Here is a 19,182-nt window from a genome sequence, read left to right on the forward strand (position 1 = left end):
CTTCACCGGTTTGGATGCGTGACGGCGGGCCACTTGAGCGGTCTGTAAATGTGCCGCAGGCCACTTAAGTGAACTGCAAATGTACCGCGGGATGCTAAAATGATCTGGAAATGCACCGCGCAACACTAAGAATTATCAGTTTTTCTTCCTGTATCACAAAAATCCCCCTTCCCGAGAATAAATTTTCGCAAATCGCATTAAAATATACCAATTCCTTCGATTTTTTAAAGAATATTCAGACGAATTTATACGGCACAATGAACTGGAAAAATTTAGAAAAAAAAATTAGGTAAAATGGATTTTCTGACCATGTATTTGGGGCCACACCGCACCATAGACTGTTAATCGAGACTCGGATAACAGAGGGTACCTACTGTTACTATATTATTTTAGTTTCCTACTATAACCTTCTTATACATAAATGTGAAAGCATATATGTATATGTTTGTTCTTTAGGCCGGTATTACACTATAAAAGTTTGATAAAATCCCTTTTATAAAACTTGAAAAATCTAACCAATAAGATTATTGGCTACATTCCAGAAAATGCAACCTGTGACCTTATTGGCTGCACTTTTCAAGTTTTATAGAAGGACTTTTATCAAAGTTTTATATTGTAATACCGGCCTTATACAAATCTACATTTTAAATGTAATTAAATTTTACATCTAAATTTAGCCCAGTCGTCGTCAAATTTTGCAGATATGCCAAACAGGACGGGTTTTAAACCACAAGCTATTTTAAAAGTTCATTAGAAATGGGAGAAAAATCGTCGGGCAACAACGGTTCCTGGGGCACCAATAATCACTTTCGGAATGCTTACTTTGGTTACCGTAGTTCCCCCTAACAATGCGTTTCAGACATGCACGTCTTCACAACGGTTTGCCACTTCTCTGACGCTGCTGCCAGTATTATGTACAACAGTTTATTCCTTTATAATGGTTCGTCACTTTTTTTCCAATCCTCCCAGAAATTGAAGAAAAACCGGGAAAAGCGCCGGGTATTTTCGCTAGTCCAATATAAATACTTGCGCAGGTAAACCATACGATAAATAATAAAATAATAAGGAACACACCTCGACCCTCTAAGAACAAGCACGAGAAACAAACAAAAAGAAACCACAACTTCACGGATATAGCGTCTTTTTATAACCCCCACTTCCATACATAAATTTATCAGACCCTACACAGGTATAAACCGCACGCACACACACACACACACGCACACCTTCCAAGCAAACACATTATCTCCTCTGAACACTCACAAAACAAATCGCAAACACCTCGAGAGAAAGAAAGAAATCCTTTGGCATAAATTTTAAAATGCAAACACACATTAAAAAAAACAAAAAACTAAATAAAAATTGAAGATAAAAAAGTACCCATTTTTTTCCCTCCCCCCCCAGTTCTTATTCCGACAACACAGAAGCCATTTGTCAAGAAAGCGAAAAACCTAAAAAGGTAGGCGCGCGAGAGCACCGCAACCACCTACTAAAACGCGGCGTTCCCATGACTTGGGGAAAAAAGTTCCCACGTAGAAAGAGAGAGAGAGAGAGAGAGACGGGGAGCGAGCGGGGTTGTGTGGCCCCCCGCGTACGCCCATGCAGTGGCGTAGAGGAGGGAGGATAGAGATGGAATCGGAGCGTCGGGAGCCCCGAAAATCTCTCCCGTAGAAAAGAGAGAAACATTTTGTAAAAAAAAAAACTTTTTCTTCTATGATACGCCTGAAAAATTACGACGGTGTAGCCACGCATATATGAATACATATATCGGTCGGTAAAGGTGAGGCGGAAGAGAAATATATACATAAATGAGAGCAGCTCCTCCAGAGTTTGCGGCAATTTATCATTTTTTTTTTTTTTTGGAAATAGTTTCAACAGTTAGGGAGGACCGCTCCCTGGCCCGGAGGAGGATTCCGCTACCGAAGATTTATATACAGACCCTGTGTGAAATATTTACGGGAGGAAATGTATCTGGTATCGAATCCATGTTATCAATTCTCACGATTATTTGGTTGTTTTTTTCTTTGGCTGAAATGTATTCCAACAGGAGTTTATAGGTTAATATTTAGTTCAAGGGTGCTCAACGAAACCCGGAAATTTCATCTCCGACATTTCGTCCCCGGTGCATTTCAACCCCCGGAAATTCCTCCTAACCTAACAGTATGCGTTGGCCGAGTGACTGTGTGAGTGATTGACCAACAGGAGGTGCCGTCTCAACGCATGGGCCCACCCGGACACGGTCCGGGGGCCTCAGAAAAACAAGAAGTTGTTGAATTTTATGAGAATTTTCCAGGTAGGGGCTCAGAAAAATCACTTGGCCCGGGGGCCCATGATGCTCTTAAGACGGCCCTGCCAACAGGTTGAATGAGTGAGTGACCGTATGAATGAGCGTATGAGCGATTCACTGTATGCGTGAGTGACCGTTTTCGTGATCAAGTTAGATAAAGCTTTATGAGAGACCACGTGAGTGCAGCCAACAGACACATACTCTCTGTCCCTCATTCTCTAGCACATAGTCTCTTAAACTTTTTTTCCATCGCCCCCCTTCATCGGAAATTTTTTCCTCTCATCGCCCCTCCCCAACCCAAGTAAATCCATAGGATCCTACGCTAAATCAGTAGGTTCTATCGCCCCCTTGGACCATTCCATCGCCCACCAGGGGGAGATATTGCCCACTTTGGGAAACACTGCTTTAACATAACATATGATTCTCTGGTTGGTGGGTGCTCGGCAGTTCTCGTGATAGCACTGGGGGATGTGTGTTGGCGGGCAGGTGTCCAGTGCTTTGTTTGCCCGTGTGGCTGATCTTGGGGGCCGCGTGGGGTAAAGATGATATCATAATCCGGTGGCGACCTTTCAGTTAGAAATTCCTTGGAATATGTACTGGGTCACCGTTCTGTTAGGATGATTAGGATCATGATGTCTGTCGCTCATTCGTATGGTCTCCACACACTCACTTGTTCAATCACTCGTTCAATTGGTCACTCTTACGGTCACTAACTCAATCGCTCAGTAATAAGGCCACTCACTTGGTCAGTCATGCGGTCATTAACTTGATAACTCATTCAGTCAATTGGTGACTTACACGGTCAGTGCAGGATGGGGCAATGATACTTACGTCAACCACCCTTTTTGAAGATATGAAATATTCTTAATGGAATTTAATTCGGTGCGCCAAAAACGGGAAAAACGTTTGGATAGTTATTGGGCACCTGAACTGACATTCCCCCTATTGATAAGTCCCCTACAGAGCCACTTTAGTGATCTCTAAATGTTTCACGTATCCTTCAAGTGCTCTGGAAATGTGTCTGGGCCGCTCAAGTGCTCTGGAACTGTGCCACGGATCACTCAAGGGATCCCTAATTCTGCCACAAATCACTTAAGTAATCTGGGAATATTCCGCGGGTAACTTCAGTGATGTAGAACCACACTGGGGGCCACAAGTGGTCTAAAACTGTGCCACATGTCGCTCAAGGAATCTCTAAATGTGCCACGGATCGTTTAAGTGTTCTGGAACTGTGTCGCGGGTTACTTAGGTGATCTTTGAATGTGCCACGGGCCTACTTCAGTGATCTGAAAATGAATGTGGCCCGGGCCACTTAACTGCTCTGGAATTGTGCCACGGGTCATTTAAGCGATTTGTAAATGTGCCGCTTAGTTCATTTTTACAAAATTAGGTTTGAGGTGGGCAAGCCAATCAGGCAACCTTCAGGGCCACATTTGGTCTACGGGTCAAGGATTTACCATACATGACTTAAAGGGTGGGTCGCAATGAATTTCCTAAAGAGAAATTTTGAGTTTTTTACCCTTCAAATAGCATTGAAATTAACAACAATATAAAGGTATTTTCTTCCAAATTTTAAATATTTTGCATTAAAAATAATTTTTTTTCGTCTGGGGGGGGGGGGAAAGGAGGCGCACGAGCCCCATAAGCCCCCCTCCGGCGTAAGTTTTTGACCCCACCATATATGCGGCAGTGCTGACGAAATTTCGCTGACAAGGTGGGGGGAAGGGGGTCTGAGTTTTGCTGACAATGGGGGGAGGGGGTCAAAAATGGCTAAACATTTGCTGACGTAATACTTGAACGGCCCCTATTACATATTCGGGTGAAAAAAAAAGAAGACATTTTTAATATATTTCTGAAAGATTTATTAGAACCGGAATTCAGTCATCACTGCAAAAATTATTGATTAAATTCATGAAGATTCGCACAACGAGAGACAAAGTGATATTTCTCAATGCAATTAACTCGACTCCAGCTCGACTTTTCGCGAGTTTAATGAAAGCCCCGAGCGATAGTGAATGATTATTACGAGATCGATGGTGATGTGTACTTTCGTGAAGAGCTCTATTGAAAGATTCTTCTGAGATTTTATAGCTTTATGAGTGAAATATCTTTCAGACAATTCGATATAAACGCAGTTATTGTGAAGTTCGAACCCTCTTTCTACACATATGCGCGAGTAAATCGCTGTTTAGGCTTTGTAGAATAAAGAGGAGAAATCCTAATGAAATACAGATTTCAGTTTGAAACTCGCAAAATATAAATATTTCACCGACTTCAAAAAAAGGTTATCCCGCGGCGACAGCACCGCCTCGTGATTTGAATACCCGCACTTTGAAGAAACCGAGATAAACAATGATGGCGTATAGAAAATAGCTGGAAATAGGGCAAGAATGAAAGACATACTAATAGAAAATAATGCTCATAATGAAAGTGAAACATATAGCAGTATCTAAAAAAAAAACAAAAATTAAATTTTCTAAATCTAAACTTTTGAACTTTGACTTCAACTGCCAGTGCAGAACTTTGAACGAAATAGGAAGGCTGAAAGAAGATGAAAAAAGTGAGAAAGAACGACAAAAGAAAAAGTTGAGAAGAAAAAGTAAGAATTAAGTAGTAAAGGGGGTTAACCTTTTGAAAGGCAATGACGAGATATCTCGCCTCTATAGAAGCCTCTTAATTTAGCATTGGCAGGTTCAGATATTCCGTGAAAATGATTTTTAAATGAAAATCTTTTCCCGGTACCCCTTGGTTTGCACCTGCTGAAAATCGGAAGAAAGCCTAAATGCTGAAAAATTGCAGCTTAAAGGGTTAAGTATAGATACAGTGATCAATTTACGCAGAAATGGTAAATAGTAAAGAGCGGGGGGGGGGGGAAATGAAAGGGGTGGGAAACAGAAACGAGAGAAAGGAGAGATTATAGAGAAAGAAAGATAAGGAATGATATTGTAAACGAAAATCGGCAGAGGGGGGAAAAGGTTTCGGGAAGAGAAAGAAAGGAGAAATGAAGTTAAGGGAAAGAAAGGAAAGAAAGAAATAAGATCAGCAAAAGAAAAAAAGAATGAGGTATAGGAAGATCAGGAAAAAAAGAGGAGAGATGAAGATTGAAGAGACAAAAAAAATTCGATTTTTTAAGATCAGTGAAAGAAAGAAAGGGTAATCTAGGAGGTAAAAAGATAAGGTAATCTAAGAAAGATAGGGTAAGGAGGATAGATGAAGATGAGAAGACTGAAAGAAAAGAGCTAGATCTTGGAAGACCAGTAAAAGAAAGAATGAGAGATACAGTGGAATTCAGTTTTAACGAATACCGTTATAGCAAAAATCTTGTTTTAGCAAACACTTTTCTATTCCCCGAGATTAGTTTACATAGGAACAATGCAAAAACCTGGAATTCCTCCATAACGAACTGATTTCTCCAGTCTCTTGGAGTTCGTTATAACGGGATTCGATACATAGAAAGAAAGGGTAAGATATGGTGGTAGATATAGAAAGATAAAAGAAAAGATACAGAGAAGAGATGAAGATCAGATAGAAAATAGATATTGGAAGATCAGAAAGAGAAAAACAGCAAGATCGGTAGAGAAAGATAAAGGAAAGACAGAACGAAAACAGATTGATATATGAAGAGAAGAAAAAGAAGGAGGGGGGGGGGGACAAAGATGAGAAGGCAGAGAAAGAAAATACCAGTAAAAGAAAGACAGATATACAGAGGCAAGTAAAAGAAAGGAAAGAAAGACAGATATACAGAGGCAAGTAAAAGAAAGGAAAGAAAGACAGATATACAGAGGTAAGTAAAAGAAAGGAAAGAAAGACAGATATACAGAGGTAAGTAAAAGAAAGGAAAGAAAGACAGATATGCAAAGGTAAGTAAAAGAAAGGAAAGAAAGACAGATATACAGAGGTAAGTAAAAGAAAGACAGATATACAGAGGTAAGTAAAAGAAAGGAAAGAAAGACAGATATACAGAGGCAAGTAAAAGAAAGGAAAGAAAGACAGATATACAGAGGCAAGTAAAAGAAAAGAAAGAAAGACAGATATACAGAGGTAAGTAAAAGAAAGACAGATATACAGAGGTAAGTAAAAGAAAGACAGATATACAGAGGTACGTAAAAGAAAGGAAAGAAAGACAGATATACAAAGGTAAGTAAAAGAAAGGAAAGAAAGACAGATATACAGAGGTAAGTATAAGACAGGAAAGAAAGACAGATATACAGAGGTAAGTAAAAGAAAGGAAAGAAAGGCAGATGCACAAGAAAGGAAAGAAAGACAGATATACAGAGGTAAGTAAAAGAAAGGAAAGAAAGGCAGATGCACAAGGAAGGAAAGAAAGACAGATATACAGAGGTAAGTAAAAGAAAGGAAAGAAAGACAGATATACAAAGGTAAGTAAAAGAAAGGAAAGAAAGACAGATATACAGAGGTAAGTATAAGAAAGGAAAGAAAGACAGATATACAGAGGTAAGTAAAAGAAAGGAAAGAAAGACAGATATACAGAGGTAAGTAAAAGAAAGGAAAGAAAGACAGATATGCAAAGGTAAGTAAAAGAAAGGAAAGAAAGACAGATATACAGAGGTAAGTAAAAGAAAGGAAAGAAAGACAGATATACAGAGGCAAGTAAAAGAAAGGAAAGAAAGACAGATATACAGAGGTAAGTAAAAGAAAGGAAAGAAAGACAGATATACAGAGGTAAGTAAAAGAAAGGAAAGAAAGACAGATATGCAAAGGTAAGTAAAAGAAAGGAAAGAAAGACAGATATACAGAGGTAAGTAAAAGAAAGACAGATATACAGAGGTAAGTAAAAGAAAGGAAAGAAAGACAGATATACAGAGGCAAGTAAAAGAAAGGAAAGAAAGACAGATATACAGAGGCAAGTAAAAGAAAGGAAAGAAAGACAGATATACAGAGGTAAGTAAAAGAAAGACAGATATACAGAGGTAAGTAAAAGAAAGACAGATATACAGAGGTACGTAAAAGAAAGGAAAGAAAGACAGATATACAAAGGTAAGTAAAAGAAAGGAAAGAAAGACAGATATACAGAGGTAAGTATAAGACAGGAAAGAAAGACAGATATACAGAGGTAAGTAAAAGAAAGGAAAGAAAGGCAGATGCACAAGAAAGGAAAGAAAGACAGATATACAGAGGTAAGTAAAAGAAAGGAAAGAAAGGCAGATGCACAAGGAAGGAAAGAAAGACAGATATACAGAGGTAAGTAAAAGAAAGGAAAGAAAGACAGATATACAAAGGTAAGTAAAAGAAAGGAAAGAAAGACAGATATACAGAGGTAAGTAAAAGAAAGGAAAGAAAGACAGATATAAAAATATAAAAAGGTAAGTAAAAGAAAGGAAAGAAAGGCAGATGCACAAGAAAGGAAAGAAAGACAGATATACAGAGGTAAGTAAAAGAAAGGAAAGAAAGACAGATATACAGAGGTAAGTAAAATAAAGAAAAGAAAGACAGATATATAAAGGTAAGAAAGAGATAGAGATAGAAAGATGAAGAAAAGAAACAGAGGACAGATGAAAAAAAGATAAAGGCAAAACAACAAACAAATATCGAAAGATCAGAAAAATAGAGGAAAAGATGGAAAAGAGAAAGAAAAATGTGTTTTACAGAAAAAAAAAATCCGACAAATAGAAAAGTAGAAAAAAAAGGCGAGACAAAGTGAAAGGAAGAAATGAAGCAGTGGAGTAGCCAGAGCAGAAACAATCTTCTTTGTCCTTTGAAACATCTCAATCTGAGAAAGTGAATGAGACAAACAAAAAAACAATGAAGATTGAATCCAAAAAGAATTAACCTCATATTAACATAATACCAAACTCAGACTAACACAAGAAAGTTATAATTACTTTAAAAATGTCGACTAACAACACGTTTTCAGAATTTAAATTTAAAAAAAAAAATCATTCAAAGAGAATTATGCAAAAAAATATAATAATAATAACAACACAGCCACACCACGAGTATCCTAATTTAGTCCGGAGACAAAAATCTGTTGTGAATAATGCTCTTTGCTCTTAACGACTCGCTAATTAACTCGCTAATTTTGTGTACAGTCGGCCATTTTTCAGCAGCCTTTTCTAGTGGAACGAAAAAAAAAAAGAAGGAAAAGCATAGAAGCGGTTGTGAGGAAACTACCACCTCGTCCTCAGGTCCTTATTAAGAACAAAACCTCCGCACGACTCACATTTTCTCAACACACTTGCAGAATATGTAAATGGAATTTATAATTTAATTCCTAGGAAAGAGACACACAGAAGAAGGATTTTTGTAAGCACTGGTGATTTTGGTTAATTTTTTTCCCCCACCACTCAAATCGTATATCTCTATATACAGGGAGGGCAAAAAAAGTCCGTAAATTGAATAAAAACCAGAGAAATGACCGAAATAAGAAACGATTTGCAGGGTTAGCATCGCTAAATCAAGGGAATTTTTTTTAAGACAGGAAAAAAAAAAAAAAAAAAGCCGATGGGTGGCGCTGACGTACGCAAGTCAGAGAAAAGATACGCAAATAACAGACAGAATGCCTCCAAATCGTTTATTGCAACAGTATGTGTTCCACATGGCCACCACCACCACCACCACAGGGAATAACACATTGCAGGCGAGTCACAAATCCGGCAACGGCAGAGTGCAGAAGGCCCACATACCCGGTTTACAAAGGTGAATTGGTTGTGGATTATGTGGATTAGCAGCACAAGTTCTCATAACCGTCTCATCTGCATATTTCCACCGGAATCGCTCGTACTAGCGCCCCCTATCGGCTGTTTTTTGAGTTATTTCTTCATGTCTTAAAAAAAAAATATCCGTGACCTAGCGATGCTAACCCTGCAAACCGTTTTTCATTTTGGTTATTTTTCCGGTTTTTTTTTTGGATCTAATTTTTGCGAAAAGCATTGTGCGAACCCCCCGTCAAGCATATGGATAGCAGAAGCTGTTCAAAGTTTTACGTGGAGTTCTGGAAATAAGGGACATAATAAAACGGGAAATATCGTCCACAAGTGCTACCGTTTTCTCTCACTACGCAAACGACTTTAGGATTCAAAAACAATCATCCACATTTTGCGCCCGATTAACTATTTATTAACATACACAGTCTGGCACATATTCAAAGACAAAAATCTCACTCAAAAACGATGAATGGATCATCAATAAATCAGGGATCAGTAAATAAATCACTCCATATCAGTTACCCACATCAGAATTACGCACTCAATCAATTCATCGACTGCAGATGAACATGTCCTCGATACGAACTCGGTGACTGATGAACATCCCCCATCGAATACATATATAGTGCTCCCGTAGCATGAATCCGAACTATATACCCCTCCCAAACCCAGTCACATTAATATTAGTTACAATAACTACCGACACAGCGGGGGAATGAACATGCATATACTCATGCTGAGCGATGTCTACTCATGATGCATTATGATCACGGTACATACCCGGGTTGAGCTATCGATTCGCTGGTGCCGTTATTAAAACCGAGATACGATACAGTGGGTACACACACTCGCATATTAGTTCGAACATATTCACTGAAATGGCAGCGGGAATGCCTCTCGTTGCTTACCAGCATATGATGTATACATATTTAAAGCGTATTGGTACTATTGTCAACGCCGGGTGATACGTCATCTTCCGAAGCACCGAATAATTAATAGCGGAACATGATAAATTGGATTAGACTAATACACTGGGAGAGAATATGCATTAACATTCCAAAAATCGATAGCGGTTATCGAAATTAAACGTAAATAACGACGTTAGTTTTGTGTGCGGGGAGAGGGGGGGGGGGAGGGTATTCAATAGCATCACCACGTGGTAGAACTGTTTGAAGAGGATGGGCGGAGAAGGGGGGGTTTCGGTCCGGGATCCAGAAATTTCAGCGGGAATGATAATTTTTCAACCGAGAACCAACTAAAAGCTTTGATGTTTATGAAACGGGGTTTTCCAAAATCACGGAAACGGAGTAGCCTCCACGTATACACATTAGACACGCTCCGATTGGACTAATTGAGTCGCGGATACTTCCAAGGAAACTCCCCCCCCCCCCCCCCCCCCCCGCATACGTTACACCGACTGCAGCTTTCATTTCAAAAGACGGTTTTAAAAGCCACCAAAGTCGAAATATACTTGGAGCGACCGTTCACGCATCGTTGTCCACAGCGCAATTGATGTCTTATATATATATATATACGCCTTTAAAACTTGGGGGGTGGGGGGGGGGAAGGTGCATTCCTCGCCACTTTTGCAGTTCTTGCTTCTTCTCCTTGATTAATTTTCTTCTTCTTCGCACGAGATTATGTGTCGTAAGAAGCTTTATACATCTCTAATTACGCTCCCGATGTAAGGATTTTACATCGGGAGCAGCTCATTTGCCATTAGCCGCGAGTGTCTTTTCAAGTCACACTCTCGTACTGAGAGAATTTTCATACACTTCCATTTTGCCAGAGATATCACTTCGTTATTATTTCCTAATGACAAATGCATTTTCGAACCGCTTCGACTAACAGCTCAAGGAAGTCCCTTCACTTCCCTCAATAGCATGGACAGACCGGAGTTGTTATGCTCGAGTTTAGAAGAAGGTGGAGGTGAAAAACTTTGAACCAAGTTGTCCCCCCTCCACCTTCTTCCAAACTCCAGAACAACTCCGGTCTGTGCAGATGTGAAGATATATTTTCGAAAGAGAGAAAATTCAACTGCCCCTGCGAGGAATCGAAACCACGTCCTTTCACTTTCCGGGTGAACGCCCTACACCACTAGACTGCAGAGGCAACGAATATCTCAATCTTTCCTTGGAGCTCGCGTGCACTAAACGGGACCGTACATGGACGGTCGGACCTAACTCAGACCAAAGTACACCTGAGTAAGGTTTGGCCTGAGTTAGGTCATAAGTTTTTTAACAGCCAGCTGATAAAATTTTTTGTATGGATAGCGGATAGTGACATCATCCTCGGATAAGTCGCCATCTGTTGGCAATGTCAGCAATTCTGAGCTTTGGCCTGAGTTACGTCCATGTACGCACGGTTCTATATTCCCATACCATGTAACGGTTGCACGCTGGAATAACTTCATTGGGCTGGCGTCCGCGCCTTTCATTCACTGTGACGCAGATTTGCATACGGTTTCCTCTTCCCCAGGTTACATTTCCACGCACGGTGGTGTTCTTTTACTCCCGATAAATAGCAACACGAATGCCGTTTTAACGTTTGCGGAGCGGCCGTTCATTTATGTCAGACCATGCATTCTTTGATGACAATTTGTTTGTACTATCACCTCTTAAAGTTTTCCCCCATCTTTTCTGAATCACCCTGTATACAGAAACTACATATGCCTATACGTCGCCTTCTGGCGGCCATACTGTCGAGAAGAACGATTTCTCTCAAACTTTCTTTTGTGCGCGTCATAATATGATGCAGAAATTATGAAAGGGACATGGCGAAAATAATGATATTTCACTTAGAGAATTTTAAGTTAATTTTATTCATTCGTGGTAATCCCTAATCGTGATGCATTACACTAAACTCAGTATAGAATATAATCGAACAAGGGCACTCTCACTCAATTACTATGATTTATACAGAAAAGGTCACATAATGACCAATATTAAAGTTTGGATCACTCACCGTCATCCCGTGAAGGGTCTTAACGATGATTCATTTCACCCACCAGTCATTAGGCTCTCGACCCGGGGTTAACGGGGGGGGGGGCGAGAGAGAAAGAGTTACAGCATACACGACATGTTGGCCCACCGACTTCCAGAATTTCTCTGGCGAAAAGCCTCGTGTGTTCTCACACCTAGTCGGTGAAGACTCTTGCCATTGGTTGAAAGAAATCGCCTGATATTTATCAGGGTTTTCATTGGCTCAGAGACGCGCTGTCTGTCCCAGGTGACGAGAGAAAATTGTGATTGTGCTGCGCAACTAGTACGCATTTCAGTACACAAGTGCGTCGTAGAATTCCTGGCGAGGGAAAAGAGAACACACGTGTTGCTTTTAATGTATTTATGTGGAGTTTGTGGTTTCGGGGGTGGGGTGGGGGAAAGTGAGTGTTGGGTGCGATCATGATAATACTACCAGCCCGTGACAAGCCTTATTCGGTCCAGCCTCGACACAAGTGTGGCCACCTAGCTTTGTCTGGAACCTCGAAGTTTCAAGACCCCACAACCACCGACACTGTACCGCATCTCATTCCATCAGGCAATTCGACGGGGCAATAAAAGAAAATACGTTCGTACTACCTTAAAGTCAAGCCCGATCGATTCTGCGGGGATCTGCACCCAAGAAACCTTTTCAAGTCAGTTTAACACTCAATCAAAACGAAAGCTACGGTTTTCCCGAGGAACGATTTCAAGACAACAAACACGAATTTATAAAGTATATACATTTAAAGGCCATTAGCGCAACGAAAGCCTTCCACAAACTCCGATTCCACCCACCTCCCAGGCATGAATTCTTTTCCAGAAAACTCGATCCTGTTTAAAGTTTCCCATACAGAAAATCTTTTTTTCCCGCTCCCGCTTTTTCGGGAGGGAAAACCTTAAAAATTCATTAACTGTCAATGAAAAATAGTCGACCGCTGAACCAGGAAAATGGATCCCCTCCCCTCTTTTTATTCAACCCCAAGAAACACTTTTATTATATCGAACGGACAGTTTTTCGCTCTTTATACAAGCTGCACAGACCCTTTCTCTCTCTCTCCATCTTGCTGTTGGAAACGTTAACGTGAAAATGTATTAAGGAAAGGGAGGGTGAAACACAAGGAGGAAAAAGACTGGAATGAGAGGCATTCGGGCTCAGAGTCACCGCCATCCATTTACTATAATCCCGCTAGAGAAGGGGTCAGTCGACCTTAAAATGAGATTGTTTGAGACTCAATTGACTCTCAAAATATTCGCTGCCGTAAGAGGACTGTTATACTGCAAATAATAGGAGAGGGTGGGGAAAAACCTTCGAAGTGTTTCGGGATCGAGTTTTCGTGTTCTTAGACCCACTTCAATCATGCCAGGGTACAGGGTGTCCTGTGAGTGCTTAGCGAGGCCTTTATCTCATCAACCGCCCGTCGTAGAGGTGTGATTCCGATTTAAAAGATGCCCAACACGTGTTCGAAAATTATCCTACACCAGTTTTGAGGGTGAAAATAGAGTTTGTAACAAGATGAAAAATTAAATTTTTATACGGTCCCCCCCCCCCCCGTCTTCTGAATTCCAATCAGAAAATTGTTGCCCTGTCGATCCTGACGCCAAAAAAAAAAAAAAAAAAAAAAAAAATCCACGTTTCCAAGTGCACAGAGACATTTGAATTCGAAAAACCGAGGAAATTCGGGAAAAACCAGCGATAACTGTGGAAAAAACCGTTTTACCAGCACTTAATGTGTGCTGTTCTTTCCCAAATTTCCTCTGCTTTTAGAGAATTCGAATGTTCACATGTGCAAATATTGCGGTAGCATTGGGAGTGCTAGCACCCGCTTGAGCAGGGCCGTCATTTCAACTTTTTCTGGGGGGGGCAAAACACATGTACTCAATGTATGTGTGTGTGTGTGTGTGTGTGTGTGTGTGTATATATATATATATATGGGTCTATAGCATTTTTAGTGTATTTTCAAAAGCCGGGGGGGGGGGGGGCAACGGCGCTTCCCTGCCCCCCCCCCGAAATGACGGGTCTGCGCTTGAAGACTTTTTCCTTAGCATGGAAAGAAATGGAGAGCAGTTATTGGTGAAAAATGTTTTTTGTTGGCATCTGGAGAGACAGGGCAACAATTTTGTAATTGAGAGTTGGGGGCCGTATGAAAATTTAGATTTTTTTTATTTTCCGACACTCTGAATTTTTAGTCTAAAAATTGCTACAGGGTGATTCCCGAACACATTTTGAGCAATTTTTTAAAATTTGAATCATACCTCTACGATGGACGGTTGATGAGATAAAGGCCGTGCAATCGCTTACAGGACACCCTGTATAACTTGATATGAGTTTTAGGAAAATTTCAAAAATGCCATTTGATTGACATTCCCAGGTTCAAACCCGAGGGAGGACATAGATATTTTCCCTAACGAGCTGGACGCGACCACCGATAGATGATTAACCAATCTCATTAATGGAAGTAAATTGCCATATAATTGCCATATGGCCAGAGTTGGTGTTTGGTGGAGTGGTTGATTGACAGGACGGGGGGAGGGTGGGTCATCTCGAACATGTCATCGGTAAAAACTCTCTGCACGGAGCTATCTGGGCTCGGATTACCGAAATAAGAGGGTTTTAAGATGACGAGATATCTCGGGATTGCCGCTGTAAGGGTTAATCTGAGGTGGTGTCGGTCCCGATTATCCATACTGCATCCAATTCAATCAGCATGACTAATGTTTGACTACTGCTTGATGTCCGGTAGAAAGTGCAATATATAGTGGAGGGGGGGAAGGGTATTTTCGCAGACACTAAACGGACCTACAACATGCTACACAGTACTAACACAACATGGAAATTCAAGCATTTAGCATCTTCAGTTCCAAATATATTATAGTAGTACATCTTACTTTGAATCTTGTATTTGAATGAATAGCGTCAAAGGGTCCCTCTGGCACCATTAAATAGGGGGCCCCTCCGAACTCATCGTATAATCTGATTATCTTCCGTTATATGCCTGATATCGCACATGTTTTTTGTAATTTCCTGTGAATGTTGAACGTATACGAATTATACCTTGTTCTCTCCTTGTAAGGGGGCCATTTAAGTATTATGTCAGCATCGATAGAGGGGGGAAGGGGGGTTTCGGGTCTGCTGACACGGGGGCTTTGCATGTTGCTTACGTCATCAACCAACTTTTATGAAAATTTGAAATATCCTCAATGGCATCCTAACCGGAATACCAAAAGCGAAAAAAAAACCCACCTTTCCCCCTAGTTTGTGGGCTCCTAAACTAACATTATTCCAGTTGATAAGTCTTCTATATAGCCAATTTAGTGATCTCTAGAAGCTCCGCGGATCCTTCGAATGATCTGGAAATGTTTCCGGATCTCTAAAGTGTTCCAGGAATGTGTTGCGGGCCGGTTATTGCTCTGGATCTGTGAAGCGCGTCACTCAAGTGATCCATGAATATACCGCATCGCTCAGTAATCTGGGAACGTGGCGAGGGTAAATTAAATGGTGTAGAACTGTGCTGTGTGGGCCGTTCAAGTGCTCTAAAACTGCTCCACGTGTCACTTAAGGGATCTCTAAATGTACCACGGACCGCTTAAGTGTACTGAAACTGTGTCGCGGGCCATTCAAGTGACCCGTGAATTTGCCACGGGCCTGCCTGAGTGATCTAAAAATATGCCACGGGTAGATTAAATGCTCTGGGATTGTGTCAAGCGATGGTTCACTTTTACAAAATTACGTATGAGGTGAAGGCTCACATCGGATAAAGGCCCGCGGGCCATGGCTTAGGCGTATATGGCTTCGTTATTTGCGTATGTTTTCTTTGACTTGTGTATTAGGATGCAGGTTCTTATAACTGTCTAATTTACATATTTCCACCGAAGTCGCTCGTACCAGCGCCACCTATCGGCTGTTTTAGTTATTTTTTCCCTGTCTTAAAAAATCTTCGCGTGACCTAGCGATGCTAACCCTGCAAACCGTTTTTTATTTCGGTTATTTTTCCGGTTTTTCTGAATTTTTAAAGTTTCTACGGACTTTTTGTCCACCCTGTGTGTATATATATACAGTCGAATCCCGTTTTAACGAATACCGTTATAGCGAAAATCTCGTTTTAACGAACACTTTTCTAATACCTCAAATAAGTTTACATAGGAACAACGCAAACAACCTGAAATTCCTTTAAAACGAAATTCCATTACAACGAAGTGATTTCTCCGGTCTCTTGGAGTTCGTTATAACGGGATTCGACTGCGTATACCGATTCGCCTCGTTTTTTTAACATCATAAAATGCAACGACTCTTCGGATATAACGTAACATTTTTTTTTCCAACAACGGGTGCTGTGACGGCCAACAGTTACGGCAATGAGAAATACTCCAAAAAAAAAAAAGGTTTACGCTCATGTTCGCTTCCTTCTCCTGCTAAGGAGCAGATTCCGTGACGGATACGACACCGTGGCGATTCAGCTCGCCAATAGAATTATAGTGCACACACACACACGACACACACACGACACACTTACAACAGCAGTCCATTATTTTACTTATAACGTTATGCAAATTCACTAACTGGAAAAGAAGTTCGTACACCATTGCATAGTGGTGGGAAAAAAAACCCCCCACGAGATAAAACTTTGAACTAAAGGAGCCAAAATTCTGGTAAAGCCACACACACACACAACGTCGGCCAAAAAAATCTGGCATACGATTCCAGTCTCGTTAGAAACGTGATTGCCCGTCATTATGCAAATCACTTTAAGATAATGACCTGCAGACAATCCAAAGGCGTGACCTGCGTGTCTATTATTTCACGAGACGAATATATATATGAATATACACGGAGGAGGAGGAGGAAAAAAACCCCTACAGGAAACCTTCCAGGAACTGGAGAGGAATTTTATTTTCCCTCCCTTTTACAAGAAGAAAATGGAGAGCAAAATATTTCGAAAACTACGGAAAAAAAGAGAGCAATATATTTCTGAGAATGTTACGACACCATCGCTGTAAGGGGGGAATGATAATGGGCTGCCGCTCTCACTTTTATCACGATTTGCAAGATTATAGGTGAAGCCATCGTCTCCTTGGAATGGGAAGCCCTTTATAAATGCATCATCACCCGGTTGCCAAAGCGAAAAGATATCTCTTCACTTTTAAAATACGATGGCGTTTTGCTAAGATTTTTCTCTCGTGTTTTATTGACTTGAGAAAAAGTATAAGTACTGTATTTTTGTTTTTTCCCCCTTGCGTACAATCCGCGGATTTTATATGCTATATATATATCGGAATATCTTAGTGCAGATTATACACTGAGTGGCCACTTCATTATGATCACGTGACGGTTTTAAGCAAATGAGCTACGGCGGCGGCGGCGCGCTGTTGCCGAAAGAGGGATATAACGGCAAGAAAACGTCACAACCTCGCACGGCATCTCGCATTCCGGACGAGTGCACTGCCACTTAAACTATACAAGATAGAATTTTTTCCCCCATAGAGCGTATATATGTTGAACGGTGACGACAAACAGCTAATGGGTTTAGTTTAGTTTAGAACCGAGCACGCCCAGGATCTGTCGCTTTCGCGATATAAGCTCATTGATCGTGAGATCGTGGGCGTGCCGGAGAAAACTCAAACCGGCAAGCCGGACCGGGAAAGCACACCCGGTTCGGACTAACATCCTGCTAACCCCCCCCCCCCCCACACACACACACAAACCCCCAATCCCCGGGCACATCACCGCTCGACAAAGTCAGGACAGCACCACGAGTGCGATCCCCCCTCCGTCCCGACACCCGTGACAAGGCCCCGCCGGCGCGGTCCACAGCGCCCCAACACGCCCCGCGAAGGGAGACCCCCCCGACCACCCCCACCCCTAAGAACTTGTATTGTGGATATGAGAACAATTTGTTACAGCAGCAAATTGGTCGTAAATTGTCATTTACGCAAAGTCACCAGATATCGACATACATGTAGAGTCCCCAACGTGGTCGTTAACGCCCCCTTGGGGGGGGGGGTGACGGAAAGTTCCAGGGGGCGGTAGAAGCTACGGGTATAACATAGGATCCTATAGGTTAAATTGCGTTGGGAGGGGGGCGATGGGAGAAAAAAAATTCTGAAGAAGGGGGCGATGGAACAAAAAAGATTGGGAAACTATGATGTAGAGTAAGATGTCCTCTCCACTTGTTAATACAATATTTACAGAAACTACATATGTGTCACCATCTGGTGACCTTGATGTCATTTACGAGTCATTGGCTGATTGCTGACCCCGTCTATCACACAGTACCGTTTGGCACAGCTATGCTCCAAATTAGAATATTTCAAATCTGCTGCTATAGCGTAGTGGTAGCACACTCGTTAGGAATGCGACAGGGCGTGGTTTCGAGAGTTCCCCGTAGAGGAAGAGGTAAATTTTTCTTTTCAGAAATCGCAGCATTTCTATATAGCAGAAAGTTGTTTTGTATCAACAAGTGGAGAGGATATCTTTTTGCACATATCAGCGCGTTTGACACTCTTCAACAAACACGATGATTCCACCGCAAAATCTGTGGGCGATAGGCTTTCAAAGAAGCATTTTGAAGCATTTTATGCTTTTAAGAAGCATACTGTAGTAGAGAGGAGACAAGCACGTCAACTCGCCAAATAACAGGTCGCATATAGGTTCCCTTACCGATACCCCCGTCTGAGTGACACCATGACATACACGCGTTGAATCGCCTTGATACAGAGCCTTCTGGTATCTAGGAGACGACAGTTTCCTCATGTGAGGAGACCTTTAAACGACGGAAGTATAATAAGACATGGGAGCACGTGTCACCTCAGCTGGAATTGAAAGAAAAATTCTGATATAACCAGAGCAGTGTTTCCTAAAGTGGGCGATGGAAAAGTCCGGGGGGAGGGGGCGATAGAAGCTACGTGTGCAACATAGGATAATATGGCACCGCTTGAGTCGGGGGCGATTTTTTTCAATAATTCTGAAATTATTTTGGTTACCAACTCTGAGATAATTGCTTTCAAAGGTTCTGAAATTATTTCTTCCACTGACGACCCAGGCAATGTATCGGACGCGGAGCGTTAACGGTAGCTGAATGCAAGCTTCATCGATTTACTATTACTATTTTCAATCTTAATCGACTTTTCAAACTTTTTCAGCTATTTCCTAAAACTAATAGGCGGGTGACTTTGAAGAGCTCAGAGGGCCATTCGTTGAAGGAACCCCCTGAAGTATAGAGGGGGAAAGAATTTTTAAGACCTTTCTAGACTG

At 41.3% G+C, this 19,182-nt stretch overlaps 1 protein-coding gene across 3 annotated transcripts in view; it reads right to left on the minus strand.

Moving 5' to 3' along the window:
- LOC149071632 (xylosyl- and glucuronyltransferase LARGE1-like) overlaps positions 1-19,182 on the minus strand; it is a 338,538-nt gene that overhangs the window by 66,041 nt on the left and 253,315 nt on the right. The gene's annotated exons all lie outside the window — the stretch shown is intronic.

This window comes from Pholcus phalangioides, unplaced genomic scaffold, assembly GCF_987345545.1.
Source record: "Pholcus phalangioides strain wild (caught in Gottingen) unplaced genomic scaffold, Ppha-v1.0 ptg000018l_1, whole genome shotgun sequence".
Taxonomy (NCBI): Eukaryota; Metazoa; Arthropoda; class Arachnida; order Araneae; family Pholcidae; genus Pholcus; species Pholcus phalangioides.